Source organism: Peromyscus californicus, unplaced genomic scaffold (assembly GCF_007827085.1).
Source record: "Peromyscus californicus insignis strain IS unplaced genomic scaffold, ASM782708v3 Scaffold_7__1_contigs__length_154581171, whole genome shotgun sequence".
NCBI lineage: Eukaryota > Metazoa > Chordata > Mammalia > Rodentia > Cricetidae > Peromyscus > Peromyscus californicus.
The window spans coordinates 13,667,861-13,684,563 of record NW_026294595.1 but is presented as its reverse complement, the minus strand read 5'-3'; the positions used below and the strand labels follow the sequence as shown (position 1 = coordinate 13,684,563).

Below are 16,703 nucleotides of genomic sequence, written 5' to 3'. Positions count from 1 at the left end.
CTTCTCCCAGAGTCCCCACCCTCCCTATTTCGGGCCCAGAGCCCCCCCCCCAATCAGTTTCCCCTCCCTGTAAGGCGATTCCCTCCCTCCACAGGCCTCCCACAGTAGTTAGTGTCCAGCTGTCCACACAGCCTGCAGAGCCACCTGGGGACACTTTCTACTGATCTCACTCCTCCAACCTTGCCTTCCCAGGCCCTGGGCCATGGGATCAAGTGAGGGGGTGGACAGATCTCCCTGTATGGCTTGGATGCTGTCTTGTCTGGGGAACCCATCAGCTTGCTGTGTCTGCGTTTTGTAACTCTTTGGGTTTTAAGAGGGGGACAGAGAGGGGACTACCAAGGACATAAGAGAGCCATGTGTCAGAGGAGAGAGGACCAGAGAGGGTTTGGGCTTCCTTAGGCTCTGGGTGTGGGGGACCTAGCAGGACCCCAGGTCTGGGGCTGTCACCCAAGCTGTACCTGAGACACAGATTAATGGATGGGGTGGCAATAGCAGGCATTCTGTAGGGGATGGAGCTGACTTTGACAGGAGGCCTGGCGCGGGCAATCATGTATCAGTGTTCAGGGAGGCGTGAGTAGTAAGGGATACCAGAGGGGGCTCAGACCGCCCTTAAATGAATCTCTTACTCTCTGGGCCTAAGTCTAATTTGTGAGTTGTCTGGCATCTACGTGGGGGTTTCTCAATTTTTGGATTAATCAAGAGGAAGCTGCAGGAGAGAGATGTTCTTGGAATCTTCCTAGGAGCTCCCTGCACTCAGAGGCTGAGCCACGGTGCCCAGAGGCCTCTTGACAGGTGCAAGGAGTCAGGCCACAGCTGGGTAGAGAACCTGCGTTTCGGGGCAATTAACTCCCCACCAGCCGAAACCTGGAGGGAGATGAGCCAGCCTCTGCCCAGGCCTGCTCAGGCCCAGCCCAGCATCACCTGGGGAGCCCCACCCTCTCGCTGGAGCCCACAGGTGACTAGAAAAGGGCTGGGTGGGGTAGGGGGGTCACGAGGAAGAGGGTTGAGGCTGAGTGGGGATTCACTTTCTTGTGGAAAAGATGATCAAGAAACCAAGTGCTGAAATGGAAAATGGGAAAAAGCTGGCAGGCTTCCGCGTGCGTACAGGGCAGTCGGATTCTGTGAGAACCGTCTAGAAGACCTGAGAGCCCGCCGGGCAACAAGGGATGTCCTGCCTTTCCTTCTTCCCTCTGCACTTGCCAGCTTCCCCACATCAACGGAACCTGCTGCTTGTAAGCCTTTGGGTAAGCCAGTTCTGCATGCTGCAGGCGGTACCTGTCTCCAAACCGGGCTTCAGTGACAGGTGTGGGTGTGCAGGCTGGCCCACACAGTGCCTCTGCAACCCACACATCCTCTGAAGTATATAGGTGGCCCTAAGGCCAACTCCCAGAAGAGAACACTCAGCAGAATGGGGCCTCATGGGCAGGACTGTGGCTGCCCTCTGCTCAACAGGACCTGTCCCAGTGTGTGCCCACTGGTAATTGGCCCAAACATGGGCCAGCTTTGCTTCATCTCCTGTTTCTTCATCTCCTATTTCACCAAACAAAACAAATAAACAAACAAACAACAACAACAGAATAGGCTAGGACTGTGTCACATGGCCAGCATGAGGGAGACCCCACTTAAGTCCCTTATTGGAATCAGGCTCTCAGTTGTGTTCTAACCTCCATGGCAGGTCCAGGCTGCTTGCTACTGGGGTGGGCAACTGGACATAGGGACCATAGCATCAGGCAAGGACAAGGGTCCTGGGGTTTGCAGAGGATCCTAGCTCTCCCGAGCTCCACCGTCTTGAAGCAGACAGATCTGACAATATGGTGAAAGAGAAGGTTGGGATCCCAGGACAGAAACAGCTGTCTAGGTAGAGAGCAGACATTTGGCTGAAAGATGCGTCAATCAGGCAAGACAACCAAGAAATACTTGGGTAGTGCCAAGTGTAAACAGAATGCAAGAAGTTAGGGATGCAGCAGCAGACAGATACCTGTCACCTGAGGAGACAAAGACCTCCGTAGGGGAGGGTTGCTATCTAGAAGGCCTTCCTGGAGGCAGAGGAGTATTTCCAGGGTTTTCAGAGGCTAAGTGCCCCTTTGTGTGATGGGAAGAAGAGCTGGTCCTATCTGCCCTGGTGATTCGTCCTGTGGACAGATGAACCCGTGGGCAAGGTGCCAGGCTCCTTCCTACTCTGTGCTTCTGTCTCTGTGTTTGGGGACAGATCTGAGAGTCATTGTGCTTCAGTGTTCTCTGGGGAGCCAGGTGATCTGGGGGACTGATCACATCTCACAAAGCCTGCGGCTTCCATGGCTTGTTAAGCACATGGGCTCCCAGGATGGGCCGGATCACAGCAGCTGGGCCCCTGCTCGCCCTGGCCAAGGCCTCAGCAGAGCAAAGAGGAAGCAGACACGAGTTCTGGTGCAAGAGGGATGTTTGTGTAGATGACCCACGAGCTTGTGCAATGAATGTGGAGCCCGGAAAGCTGGCTGCCTGTGGCCGCACGCGAGGGGCAGCTGCGGGTCATCACAAGTAACCCAATGGCCAGGGTGTCTCCTTCAAGCCGTAGCCAGGGTTATATCCACCAGATGGGTTTCTAGCCTGCAGCTTGAACTGGGCAGGGGGATCCTATCCCACAGGCCTGACACTCCTCAACTCTGCACCCACCCTTAGTGTGGCTCTTATGCCACCTACTCTAGAGCCTGGGGATCAAGACCACACTCCCCACCACACATGCTGACACTGTCTTCTCTGCCAAACCCAGCCAAGCCCTTGGTGTTTCTCAGGACAAAGCTGGGGGCTTGGCTCGTGGGTTAGAGCCAGGCTCTGGTCTGAATGATGGCCTGTCCAAATCCTGCTCTCAGAGCTGTGGGAGTTGAAGCAGGTCCATCCTCCCTTGTTGAGTGAGCTCTGGAGCACCCTGGGCAGAGTAGGCAGGAAAGAGGTCAGGCAAGGCACTGAGCTAGGCTGTGGAGGAAGAGATGTAGTAGCCTAGGAAGCCTGGAGCAAGGGCTACACGGTAGTCACTGGGTTTGGTATCTTCTCTGACTAACAAGATGAGCTGGGGATGAGCTACCCCCCACCTCATGCCTACAGGAAGGTCTGGATTGTGTAGAGCATGGGGCAATAAACGTAAGATGTTTGGTGGGACCCCTGCCTATCCTCCACAGAGAGGTTCCAGATGGCAGGTAGGTACCCAAGTGCCCAGTGGCCCCCAAGAGTAACGGTGTCCTGAGGGATAACCCTGAGAATGCAGGGGAGGGAAGGGGAGGGTCAGCTGATTATTGTGGTGTCCTGATTAAGTACAGATGCAAAGCCAGGGCTCCACCCCGGCCACCACTATCAGGGCCTGTGTGCATGACCTCAGCAAGCCAGCCTGGCACGGGGAGGGGCGTGGGTTCCCCCTGTCCTCCAGGCTTCATTATCTGGGGCTGCCTTGCCCTTCCAGAGATAATTGTTTATAGCTGGAGCAGATGCTGGGAACTTGTCACAGGGCCAAGAAGGGAGATTTCGCAGACATGGTCAGGGGCTGTGGCCCCTGGCCAGGGAATCCCAGAGGTCTGTAGGGGCTGATTTGGCCATAATGGTTTTTTGAGGGAAATCAAGGCCTGGAAAAGGGAAGTAACCTGCCCTGGGGTTGCAGACACATTTGGGTGGACTACACTGGCTCTTGTCTCTTCAACATCATGTAGCCACACCCCTGCAGGCCCTACTGGGTGCTCTCTGGAAAGGAAGAATGGGATGGAGGGACAACCAGACAGTTCCCAAGAGCTTGCCTGCAATGTCCCAGGCCATACTCTTCCACCAGAACCCCGGGCTCAATGACTGTAGATCAGGAAGGAGACAGCTGCTCCCCACAATCTTACCAGAGGGACACTGACCAAGGCTTCCTAGGAGCAGACATGGAGTTGCCTCCCCATGTCGGGGGGGGGCGTGTCTCAGAAGACCTGGGGCTCTCTGGGATCTCATAGAGCCCCTCTTCCCACACCAAAGCCTTTCAGTCACCCCCGCCCCCCCGCCCCCCACCGGGACCCACCCAGTGCCTGAAGCCAGACTTCTTGTTCCTCTTGCAACATCACATGAAGGCTGTGGCAGAAACCCTCGTCACTTTCAGGTCCCAACCTGCTGCCCGCCTCGGGCTCCCAGGCTCCTCTCCCACGGGGGAGGGGGGTACCAGCCCAGAGACCCTGTGGAGACATGTCCCTGGGCTGCAGGTCCCTGAGAGAGTGGTGGTGGGCACTGCATGCCTCACCTGCCTGGGCAAAGTGCTCTATGTCCAGACCCCAAACCACCAGGGCCCTTGCAGTAACCACTGGGTCCTGGTTGTTGCAATAACCTTGGTCTCTGAAAGGTTATCTGCCCAAAGCCCTCACCAAATGCCTAGGGATGGCACTTCTCAGCCTGGCCCACATCTGGGAAAAGTGCATGAGCAGAGGGGCACATTGAGATAGGCTCCTCCTCCAGGTCCCCAGTTGCACCCTTGGCCCTTGGGTGGTAGAGTCCTATATTCTTCAGAGACCCTGGGTGCCTAAGGGAGCTATGTGTTTTGCCTAGGCATGCCTGGAAATCGAGAAGTCTCTTTGGAGTATGGACCAAGCTAGAGGGAAAGGCAGTTCTGGGTGGACTCACAGGTGGGGGGCCTGGGGTCTATGTGCAGCCAAGACCCAGCACCCCCTCCTTGCATGCTTCTCCTGGCTGCAGGCAGGTGGGTGGTGGCCTCATGTCCTGGGCTTCCTGTTCACAGCACAGGCTGCCACAGGTGGGGCCAGTGACAGGGTTTTCCTTCCTCTGGGCAGATGAAGTAGAGGCAGGGAGTCAGGGAATAAACAAGGAAGGTCATCTCTCTGCAGTGGTACTGCTAGGGGTGAAGAGGGTCCTGGAGCTGGGCTTGGTGAAAGGGACTGACCTGCAAACAGAGGCTCCTGGAGTTGGCAGCTCCTCCCTGTGCCAGGGCAATTCTTCTTTGGCTACTCTGGACGTGCCTAGCAAAGATTTCCTGGACCATTATACAGGTGGTACACTGCTCACAGGACTTGGCACTACCGCAGCCAGACCTACCCCAAGGCCTCTTTCAAAGACACTACCCTTAAGCCAGTGTAGTGTCCTACTACCCACCTACAGGTCTTCTGCAGCTGTCTGGCCCTGCCTCATTCCTTGGTCTCTTTCCTGCTCCCATCAGTGTCCGGTCATGGCACTGTCCCTGTATGACCTCTGTATTGCATCCACTGCTTTGGGAGCTTTGCTATGGCTAGAAGGGTGCTGAGTAAGGCCTCTTGGGGGTTTCTGCCCTCAGTGTCCAGGATACGAACCTATGGAAGCTAAGTGGCCATGGTGGGGGGTTCAGAACAGTGATGAACAAAGAGTAGCGGGAAGCAGGCCCAGGGTGAGCCCTGGTCAGGGCCAGGCACAGTCTGGGGCAGCAAATGACAGGCCACACCCACCTGCTGTCCCTGCCTCGTAGGGACACACAGCCTGGACCTTCATGGCTGATGACCCCTTCTTCATGCTCCTTCCAAGTCCTCTTCTGCTCCTCAGGCTCCATCCCTACTGCCACTCCAAGAAGAGCTTGACTTTGTGGCCAGGGCATGGCCACCTCCTCCAGGAGCCTCCCCAGGACTCTCTGCCCCCGACTTAACTCCCCTATGTCCTGGGACCTGGAAAGGCTCTGAAATTACTTCAGGGTACAGAGGTTGGGTGTCCTGGGCAAGCTGTTTCTTTGTCTATGTCATGGTCAGTGCTTGAAGACCACTACCTAGCTCTTCTAGTGGTAAGTACACTTACTGATGATGCCTCTTAGGGCAGCTGCCGGATCAAGCAGGGCACATGCCCGGGCAATGCTCGCTGCAACTAGGTGCTAGAGATGGATCTCCTGGCCCCTAGAGCTGGCTCCTACCCCAGGGAGTCCTCTCACTGTCTCTCCGCTATCTCGTGGTTCGTGAGGAACCAGAGATCACCCAAATGACCCTGGAGACTAGGTATCAGTGTGCCAAGCCCTGAGTGTCTCCAGGGTGGCACCTGTTGACCTCCATCCCTGAGGCAGACACAGTGGCCCCAGAAGGCTCTAGACTCAGCTCTCCATCCTCATACTAGGGGACAGTAGCCTCAAGGGTACCTAGACTCCATAACTCTGATTTCTATAATCCTGGCCAGGCTCCTGTGGCCCTCACTGACCATGTGGTCAAACTACCCAGTTGTGTCTACTTCCTGGCAGAAGCAATTGCTGAGCACCAGCTGTGTACTGTGTGTGCAGTGCTGATGTGTGCAGAGCTGATGGCGTGGGTAGGGCTGCAGGCTGGTCAACTCAGGAGCATAGGAGGAGGGTCCCCCACCAGCCCCAGTGGAGACCTGGACGACCAGTCAAGGAGCAGCTGGGGGCTGGGCAGCATCCTTGTGGCTTCCTGAGGGGCACTTGCTGGTGCTCACACCTGGCCACCTGCCACTCTTCCCTCCTCTGCTCAGCATGTTCTCACGCTCAGAGCTGGCACAGAGACCAGGCCACGCTGAGACTTGTTGTCCTGGTCTTGGGAAGGAAGGCGAGGCTCTTCTCTGGGCCTGGGGGCAGGAGCTGCGGCAAGTCTGGACATGGCAGGAATAGAGAAGGTTGTAACACAGGCCAAGCCGCTCCCACATCCCAGCCCCCAGGCCAGCGAGGACATAAGCTTCTGTCCTCCCTGAAGCTAGTCTGGAAGGCTGGCCCAGGGTCCTGGCCCTCCCTGGTCCTATCCCCACCCCTGGAAGCTAGGGTGATAAAGTTGATTGAGACATGTCTATGGAGCCTGGCTCAGCTGCATACTCTATCCCTGCCACAGACATAGCACCATCATCACAGGCCTCGGAGAGACTCTTTGGAGAGAAATATGATGACAGAAATGGCCACCTCGGGGCACAGATCTTTGTTTCCGCAGCAGGTGGCTGTCGCCTCAGGACACAACACCAGGAATCTTAGGGCCCTAACATTATCAGCCTGGGGAATGGTGGTCTGTGGTTTCTGCCTCTCCGATCTGGTCTAGTGTTGGACTGAGTCCCTGGATATGTCTAGCCACACTGGTATATCTCCTTGGCCCCACAGAGCCAAGACCTGATTGCAGCCTGGCCATGGGCCTGCACCTCCCATGCGCACCTGACCTCTGAAAGCTAGCTACACTCCTTGGGTAACAGACCTGAGATCAGTGAAAATCCCTAGAGTCCAGGCCAGACCCTTGGACCCCTGAATCTTTCTAGCCTACCCAGCCCTGGGATGGGCCTGTAGTTTTAAGGACATACTCCTCTCTGGGAGTCCCTGGCTAACGGAAGTCCCTCCAGGAGCAAACGAAACCCCGGCACATCCCTGATTTGTCAGAGCTGTTTCAGTAGAGGGGCCTTAGACAGATTCTGCCCCGGCTATTAACTTTCTCCACTCTGTTGTCATTTTGGGAAACTGAGGCCCAAGAAAGCACAGGCCCACATTAAACTTCTGGAACTACCTGCTGGCAGTTCCCTTGGGGAAGTAACTTGGTCTTTTAGCTTTGGGGTGCCGACCTCCCAAAACCTCCATCTTCTGGTCTTTTATTGGACAGGAGGATGATGGGCCTGTGAGACAGGGGTCCTTCTGCAGGAGCCTACTGCTGGTGACAGTGACAGCAGCTAGAAGGACAAGACAGAGGCCCCCTAGAAGGCAGCCCCTCGACACTTACCACCCGCTGGCACCCTCCCAAGCAAGTGTGGGAATGTGGCTGGCAGGAACAGGCCTCTCCCCCGGGAATCAGCACCTGGGTGCTGGCCAAGAACACTCTGATCTGAAGAGGAAGCACGGTTCAGTTGCCCAACCTGACCCAAGACCACTGGGAAGTGAGGAAGACTTGGGTAGATGCACACTGTCCAGGCTCAGGCCCAGACTGAGCTCCAATCCAAGCCCTGAGATGATTCCCAGTTCCTGCTACAGTCAGAGCCTGAATCCCAATCACAGTCTGAGCCCTGATCCTAGCCACAGATGGAGGCTTTATATAGACACAGACTACCCTAGCCATGAATACCCTCCTGATCCCTGATCCCAGATACATATTGACTAAGGCGATTCACACATTGAGCCTTGATCCTATCTGCATAACAATTTTTGACCAACCATAGACAGATCTCTTATGTCAGGTACAAGTTTGTCTCTGGTCTTAGTCACAGCCAGAGCCCCTCAACACCAGCCCAAACTGAGCCCTGATCAAAGCCATAGACTAGTTTCTGATCCTAGCTGTAGACCAAGCCATGGTCCTAGCCATAGACTGAGTCTTGATATGGCACTGACTGAGCCCTGATCCCAGCCACACACTGAGCCCTGACATAGCACCAGCTAAACCTTGATCCCAACTGTACACTAAGTTCTAACACAAGCACAGAATGAGAGATTGACCAGAACCTCAACCTGAGCATGGCTTGTGACTTCAAACAGACTGATCCTGACTCTGAACTGAGCTTCATCTCTCTCTTTGCAGGGCTCCAGCTCTAGCTGTGTCTGTCTCAGCCCTGCGTCGCCTCATTTCCTAGGCTGAAGCCACGGTGGCTTAGTTGCCCTAGCAGAGATGAACAGTGGAACACAGAAGATGAAAGCCTTGTCTCTACTGGGCTCTGAACCTTCCCTGGGTGTTGTGTCCATTTTCAAAGTAAATTAGGGCAGCTAGCATGGGCTCAGGACAGAGCCTGGGTTGTGGCCTGCAGGAAGGCTAAGGAGCTAGTTAGGGGGACAGAATCGGACACTGGGCTATCTGGTCTTCAGAGCACTTGCTGTATACTGGCCCTTCTGAGCTGGCCCCAAAAGAGTGAACAGGATCCACTGGGCTTTGCCTAGGCTAGTTCACCCTGTGCTCAAGTATGTGCAGCTGTGGATGGTGTGCTGCGCTCTGACTGGGTCAGTCTCATGCTAGAGACAGACCTTAATTTGACAGGTGCAGGCATGTGAGGCAGGGTGCCTGGATGGGGTGCTTCTCAACTGGGGGTGGCCAGAAGAAGTAAGAGGGACATCAGAGAGACTCGGCAGTGGACAGTCCCATCTCCCGTGCTGGCAATCTTGTTCTTAGGGAGGAAGCTGCTTGTCGGAGCTGCACTGTCCCTCTAATCTCGGCACTTATCTGCCTCCTATTTGCCCAGTGAGAGTGAAAACACACGGCCTGGAGGTCAAGGGGAGTGGGGAGGGGACAGCTGATGTTTGCCCAGCTTCTCTCAGCCATGTTATAAATAGCTTGGAGCTTCTTGGCTGCGGGTGGTGGCAGTGTCCCCCACCGGCACCGCCTAGCCCTTGGGCACCAGATGCCAGGTGGCAAGCCTGAGATGTTGACATTCCCCTGCTCTGTGTTTGGCTTCCGATAGAGGCCCTGAACAAGGCATGGCTGGAAGAGCCCTTTCTCATAGGAAAGCCCCCTGCTCCCCTAGGCTACTCCCCCAGGCCATCCTGGACCACACCTGCACCGTGGGAAAGCCCCAAGGCTCTGTAGTCCATGCTGAGCGCCTCAGAGGGTCCAGGGCTGGGCATGGCCTCAGGTATGGGCTCTAGCCTTCGCTCTACAACTGCTTAGACTCAGGAGTGCCGCTCAGGAGGCAGAGCCCTGCTCTGGGTCAGAGCCCCTCCATGGAGTTCCAGCCTCCACCTGGAAGAGGGAGGGAAACCTGCCATCCAGAAGTTGCCACTGCCTAGAGCATCTCTGTAACTAATAAGCCTCGGTTTTCCAGCTATAAAATGAGATGCTTAAAGCTGGGGAAATGGAAGCCGGGCGAAGTGATGCACACGTTTAATCCAGAGGCAGAGGCAGGTGGATTTCTGTTAATTCAAGGCCAGTCTGGTCCACATAGTGAGTTTCAGGACAGCCAGAGTTACATAGTGAAACGTGTCTTGAAAAAAGAAACAAACACCCTCCCCCCATTAAAAACCCAACAAATGAAAAAGCTAGCAAAGTGGTTCAGTGGATAATGGATTTGCTGAGCAAGCATGAGAACCCAAGTATGGATTGCCAGCACCAGGTAAAGAGCTGGGGATGGTGGAGCATATCTGTAACCCCAGTACTGGGGCAGACAAAGAGAGGCAGATCTCAGGAGCTTGCTGGCCAGTTAGCCTAGCCAAAATGGTAAGTTCCAGGTTTGGTGAGAGACCCTATCTCAAAACATGTGGTGAAGAGCATAAAGACACCTAATGTAGACCTCTGATCTTCACATGTACACACCTGGGTGAGCACCACTGTACATCTACGCGTACATATGCTTCATACACACACACACACACTCACACTGGTGGAAGATAAATGCACTGTCAAACTGTCAGCACCCCTTAACTATGTGCCTTAGAACTTTCCCATGATCCAAGGGAGGGCTGAGGGCAGCCAAGCAGAGCAGGGGGTGATTCTCAAGGCAGAACCACTGCCACCTCACAGGTGAGCAGGTGAAGGAGAGCCCTGGCAGGTGGTGTTGGCCCAGGCTCTAAGCAAGCAAGGCTTCACAAGCCTGAAGTTTGGCATCCAGTACTCCCCAAAGCCTCTGAAGAAGCTCATTGGCGTTTTGCGTTTATTGGTTTCATCAACCTCATTAGCCAGTTTATAGGGCCTCTAGGTCACTTCAAAGCCCTCCTGGTCCCAGAAGCTTTGTGAGCCCTCCTTGCACCCCTGGGGATAGGCTACATGATCCCCAAGTTCTGTAGAGCCCTGGAGCCACAAGCCAAGACAGCAAGGTGGGGAGACAGGTGGGTTTGCTATCCTTGAGGGCCTCAGTAGGGCAGTCAGACCTGTGGGTGCCATGGCTGCATCCACCTTACCCCCAGGTCTGCCAGTCCAGCAGGGCGCCCATCCCAGGGAATGACATCAGTGTAGTCAGCCTGGGATGAAAGAGCCCTGGGGCTGGTGGATGGGGGACACAATTCATTTTCCCATTCATCTCCACCATAGAACGTCAAACTAGCAAGGTGGTAGTGGTGCACGCCTTTGATCCCAGCACTCAGGAGGCAGAGGCAGTGGATCTCTGTGAGTTCGATGCTAGCCTGATCTACAGGAAGAATTCCAGGACAGCTCAAGTTGCACAGAGAAACCCTGTCTCAAAAAAAAAAAAAAATGAAGAAGAAGAAGGAGAAGAAGAAGAAGAAGAAGAAGAAGAAGAAGAAGAAGAAGAAGAAGAAGAAAACTGTGTGATGGTCACATTGGCATACAGGAACTCTATTAATAGTATAAGTAAAACATTTTCTTACCTCCAAAGGTTACTATTTCGCCTCATTTTTAAAGAAATTAAGATAATTCATGTTTGCTGGGTCATGGGACCCGGGTCTGGCTGGGCATGTTGGGTGTCAGAGAACAGAGAGGTCTGTCAAGATATAAGGGTGGGGTGGAAAACTGAGGGTAAACTGAGTAGCAGAGGCCAGAGGGTCCCAGTGGCCTCTGTGGCCCTGGGTATTCAGCAGTCTAAGACGATATGGGCAGTGTCCAATCTGAACCTCAGAGCAGGTCAGGTGGCTGGAGTAGGAGGCCTGGGGGACTACATAATCGAGGAAGAGGTGTGAGGTAGAGAGGAACGAAGGCCACACCTGCAGTCTCCGGAAGGGGCTGCTGCGGCGTAGAAGGCTGTGTGTCCTAGGGGCTCACTGAACAGAAAAGGCCACTGGGCAGATCAAGAGGTCGATCTGCCCAATAGGCTTCAGTCTGTGCCACAAAGACAGCCTTGGAGAGCTTCCTCAAAATCCAAGGAAGTGGGTCCGAGAGTAAGAGGGCGCTGTTCCGCTGGGGAGTCTTCACCGGCATTTCAAGATGAGGTCCAGGTAGAGCTGTACCTCCGCCACAGAGCCCTGTACACATGCCATCCCTCCTCTCCGAGCCACCTGGGATGGCCTGCCCAGGAACCACACAAGGTCAGCCCCATCGTCCCTCCGCTCCACTTGTGGATGACAGCCCCTCCCATCCCTGGGGAGACTGTGGCCACCAGTGACATCTGCTCTCTCCCTGTTCCCACAGTCCTTGCCCTCCACGGTCTCCGCCTCGGCACCTGATTGGGGCTTGCCATACCCCACTGGGTTCTGAAGGCCCTCGGGGACACTGAGGCATGCCACCCAGGCTGCAGTCCCAGAGCTGTGTGGACCTGCCTTCAGTCCTGTGAATGCCAGGTGAGCTCCCTAAGCCTGAAGCCTGCTGAAGTAGGAACTGCACCCCACTTCTCAGAAGAGGACACCTAGACACCCACAGATCTCTAGACAAAGCCTGTAGACCGTCCTCCCCAGTCTCTGGACCTGAGTATGAGGTACAGAGCCCTAAACTGCCTTCCCAGGGCTGTGGGCCTCTGCTGGACATCAGCTGGCTACGTGAGGTTCAGATGTGGCCTGCCTCTCGTTAGGGACCCTGGAGACCGAGGTCCTCACTGGCCACTGCACCCATCCACTGCCTGTTCTGCACCCTGGTTTGTCTGACAGCACAGGTACCTGTCGCTCTGGGCCAGCTGGGAGCCAGACTTGGCTGTTGCCAGGGCCGGGAATGGAATCCAACAGAGGCACTAAGGCGGGGCAGGGATGGGCCTGTGATGGGACCTTGGCAGCATCCCAGCCCACTCTTCTGGGTACACAAAGGCCTGCTGACCATATGCTGCTGCCCTGATTTGTTGGGGCGAGGACTGGAAGCGGCTGACATACTCCACCCTACCCACCTTGGCACAGTGGGACACCTCACAGGCTTCTAAGAGCCCCCCTCAACTGGGCTACAAGCATCCCAACTGCCCCGAGACAAGGGAGTTACAGCCCAGCCCCCAGGCTTTGCTGGCAGAGCACAAGGGACCCTCCCTGAGAGGGGCTCAGGGGGAGATGTCAGTAAATGCAACCTGAGAGCGACGTCATCCAATACCCTGCCCAGCCCCAGAGGCAGGAAAGGAAGGATGGCTCCCTGCTGGCCTCAGGAGCTCCAATGCACATCCCCTGTCCCCGTCCCTTGTCTGCCTTGCCAAAGGCCTCTCCGTCCCATACCAGCACTGGTGTGTCAAGCTGTGGCCCTGCGCTGACTTCCAGTCAGGACTCTCAAGCTTGTCAGCTCTTGAAATTCAGTCTGTGTCTCTGGGAGTGGGGAGCTTCCATCTGAGGGGAGGCCTGGAGGGGGCCTGAACTCGGGGTGAACCCTCCTCTGCCTCTTTCAGCAGTGCTCCCCGCCCCCATCATCTCTTCGCGCCTTCCTCCCCTCCCCCACCAATCTTCCTTCCGGCAGCTGGTCCTCAAGCAGCTGGCACCCCTTGGCAGTGAGGATGCTGAAAGGTTTTCAGAGGCCTGGCCAGTGAGGATCACTGGATCTAGGGTGGGAGAGAAGACGAGGGACCAGGTACAGGTTCGGGACAAACCGTGGGTACCTGGAAGAGAACTGGGTCACACATGCCTGTGTACACAATCCGTGCCTGTGGCCGTTTCTAAAGCCACATTGCCCCTTCGTGGTCGCCTGTGGTTCTGCATCGTCTAGGTTCACTCCCGGTCCAGAAGTGAGGTGGGGTACCCTGGCACCAAGAGCTGGCAAGGGCTCTGGCCACCTGGGGCTTACAGGAACTGAGGGGCAGAAGGGAGGAAGTTGGGGAGCCCTTTGCTCTGAACACTGTGGTTTGTACTCGGAGCCTGAGTTTCTGGTCCGGATGATCACACTGCCCTCATCCACCCCAGCATTGGGAGAAGAGGACTTAGGACCCCTCCAGAGAAGCAGGTCAGGGCCAACAGAGGTGGTGGTAGGGCCCTGCTCCTCCCAAGATCCAGGCCTGCGGGGAAGGTGTGGCAGGGCTGCCCCCTCCAAGGACTGTGGAGAGATTAAATACCAACAAAGCAGAAGAAAAATGAGTAGATAGAATTGTAATTAAAATGGACCAACTGGAGTCAGGTGGTGGTGGCATACGCCTTTAAACCCAGCACCTGGGAGGCAGAGGCAGGTGGTTCTCCAAGTTCGAGACCAGCCTGGTCTCCAGAGAGAAAGAGTTCCAGAACAGTAAGATCTACACAGAGAAACACTGACTCGGAAAAACAGAAACAAACAAAAGGACCAACAGGGAGCTGGAGAGAGAGCTCAGTGGTTAAGAGTACTGACTGCACCAGGCTGTGGTGGTGCACGCCTTTAATCTCAGCACTTAGGAGGCAGAGCCAGGCGGATCTTTGTGAGTTCAAGGCCAGCCTGGTCTACAGAGCGAGATCCGGGACAGGCACCAAAACTACACAAAGAAACCCTGTCTCGAAAAACCAAAAAAAAAAGAGTACTGATTGCTTTTCCAGAGGACTCGGGTTCAATTCCCAGCACCCACATGGCAGCTCACAACTGTCTGTAACTCCAGTTCCAGGGGATCTGGCACCCTCATGCAGGCATATATCTTTTAAAGATTTATTTATTATGTATACAGTGTTCTGCCTGCATGTGTCCCTGCAGGCCAAAAGAGGGCACCAGATCTCATTACAGGTGGTTGTGAGCCACCATGTGGTTGTTGGGAATTGAACTTAGGACCTCTGGAAGAGCAGTCAGTGCTCTTAACCACTGAGCCATCTCTCTAGCCCTAAATCTTAAAAAAAAAAAAAAAAAAAAAAAAAGATAAATAAATAAAATGGACCAACCAGAAAGTCAGTGTAACCCACAATTAAATCTGGAAAGACTTGCAGAAAAAAGTCAGGATCCGAAGATGAATCATTGCCTCCCACTCAGCAGACACTGGGAAAGCAGCATTTCAGTCAGGAGCCCCTGTGTGGTCAGCACACAGAAGGAAAGGGCAGCAGGAGAGCTGCTGGCTCATTAGGGTGCACTCATGGGATGGGGAGACAAAAGGGAGGGAGGAAAGATAACGTCTCAGAGTTATAAAAGAAAAAAAAACCTGATGATCAAAAATTTGGCGACTCAGATGAAGCAGAAAAATTCCCCAAAGGACAAAAATTGCTAATACTGACCCAAGAGGAAAAGGAACCAGAAAAATCCTGTGCCTACTAAAGTTCAATTTATAGTCAAAAGGCCTTGCACAAGGTTGGGGATGGGGCGCAGTTGGTAGAGGGCCTGCCTAGCGTGCACAAAGCTCTGGGTTTGATTCCCAGTGCCACATAAGACAAAACCAGAAACAAAAACAAACGACAGAGGACAGGTGAGGTGGCTCAGGGGTTGGCAGCACCTGCCACCAAGGTCTACAACCTGAGTCTAAGACAGTTGAGAGGATCCTGGTGCATCCCTGAGACCCACAGGATGGAAAGCGAGAACTGATTCCCAGAAGCTGTCCTTTGATCTCCATATGACCATGAGTACGAGCCAGAGCTGTTACACAGAGAAACCCTATCTTGAGAAACAAAACAAAACAAAATAAATAAATAAAATAGAAATCACTACCACAAAGAAATTCTTGTCCCAAATGTAGCCACTGGTAGATGCACTGAACATTTGGAGGTTGAAGAAATGTTGATTCTATAAACTCTCAGAAAGTCAAAGTTCACAAGGACAGAATGACCCTGAGATCAGACCCAGAGGTAACGAATCCATGTGCTGACTGTCCTGGGTGGTCTATGCATTGCAGGCATGCTTCCTGGAACTGCTGAGAAATGAAGCCTAGTGGGAGGTGGTCCCTTTAAATGGTGGGGCCTTCCTTGGTCCTTGGATGAATGTTTATTTGGTTCACACACTGAAATAAGCAGTGTAACCTTCCATAACAATAGCTTGAAGCAGGAAATCCCTACAGCTAGCCCAGTACTCAGCAGCACCCAGCACTCAGCAGCACCCAGCACTCAGCAGCACCCAGCACTCAGCAGCACCCAGCACTCAGCAGCACCCAGCACTCACCCGTTAGGCAGACTCAGCAAGAGGGACTTAGTAACTGGAGAGATCTGAGCATGCCTATGCCTAAGCTATATGGGGCAAAAACTGAACCCTCCAAGATTGACAAGGTAAGGAGGCTTGCTCTCAACACTGCAGCTCTGCTCTGAGCAGGGCCTGCTGACACCTCTAGGCCACAGAAGGATGCAGACACATGGGTCAGAGGAAGGCATAGCTTCCAAGCACAAAACTCCCTCCCTCCCTCCCTCCCTCTCTCTCTCTCTCTCTCTCTCTCTCTCTCTCTCTCTCTCTCTTTCTTAGATTAAGGAAGTGGGCAATGGATGGGTGGGTAAATGTCCTCAACTGGAGAGGGGGGTGTCACTTAGCCAGGTGAGAAGGGGGCTCATGGTCCTGAGGCAGCCATTATGGCAGGCCCCAGACTGGCCTCAATACCCTACCTAGCAAGGAAGGGATGGACACAGTGTCACTGTGACAGACTTTGTCCCAAGGCCCTTCCCACATACCCTGACTGAGCAATGACTCTGGAAAACAGGCTCTGTACTCGTCCTGGTCCTCACGCTGGCCAGCCTGGCCCGTTCCTGGACATAGTCTGAACACAGGTGCAGAGAAGGGGAACACTGTAGGTCCCCATCTCAACTGTCCACTGAAAATACTGACCACAGATGTATCAGGACAGCAAGTACACAGAGTACAGTTATCTCACTTACCCCTCGGTGTCAAAAGCAGATCCATTTCACGATAGGGAGCCTGGAGCACAAAGCAGGACCACCATCAGCTTGCTAGACCCCATGCTGAGGGCCTGTGTCCCAGGACTTGCTTCTAAGCTTGAGAGCCAGTTAGCTCCCAAACTCCTGAATAGGCTTGTGGAGGCTTCTGGGGAGAACTCAGACTGAATCCCTCTGCCTCTGCTTCCTGAGTGCTGGGTTTACAAGTGTGAGCAACCGTGTGTGTGTGTGTGTGTGTGTGTGTGTGTGT

At 54.4% G+C, this 16,703-nt stretch overlaps 1 long non-coding RNA gene across 1 annotated transcript in view; it reads left to right on the top strand.

Moving 5' to 3' along the window:
• Positions 1 to 11,018, top strand: part of LOC128101912 (uncharacterized) — a 45,011-nt gene extending 33,993 nt beyond the window's left edge. Inside the window, exon 3 of the long non-coding RNA XR_008215227.1 lies at positions 8,448 to 11,018. This is a non-coding gene — a long non-coding RNA (uncharacterized LOC128101912). The remainder of the gene's footprint in view (positions 1 to 8,447) is intronic.
• Positions 11,019 to 16,703: the final 5,685 nt, after the last annotated feature.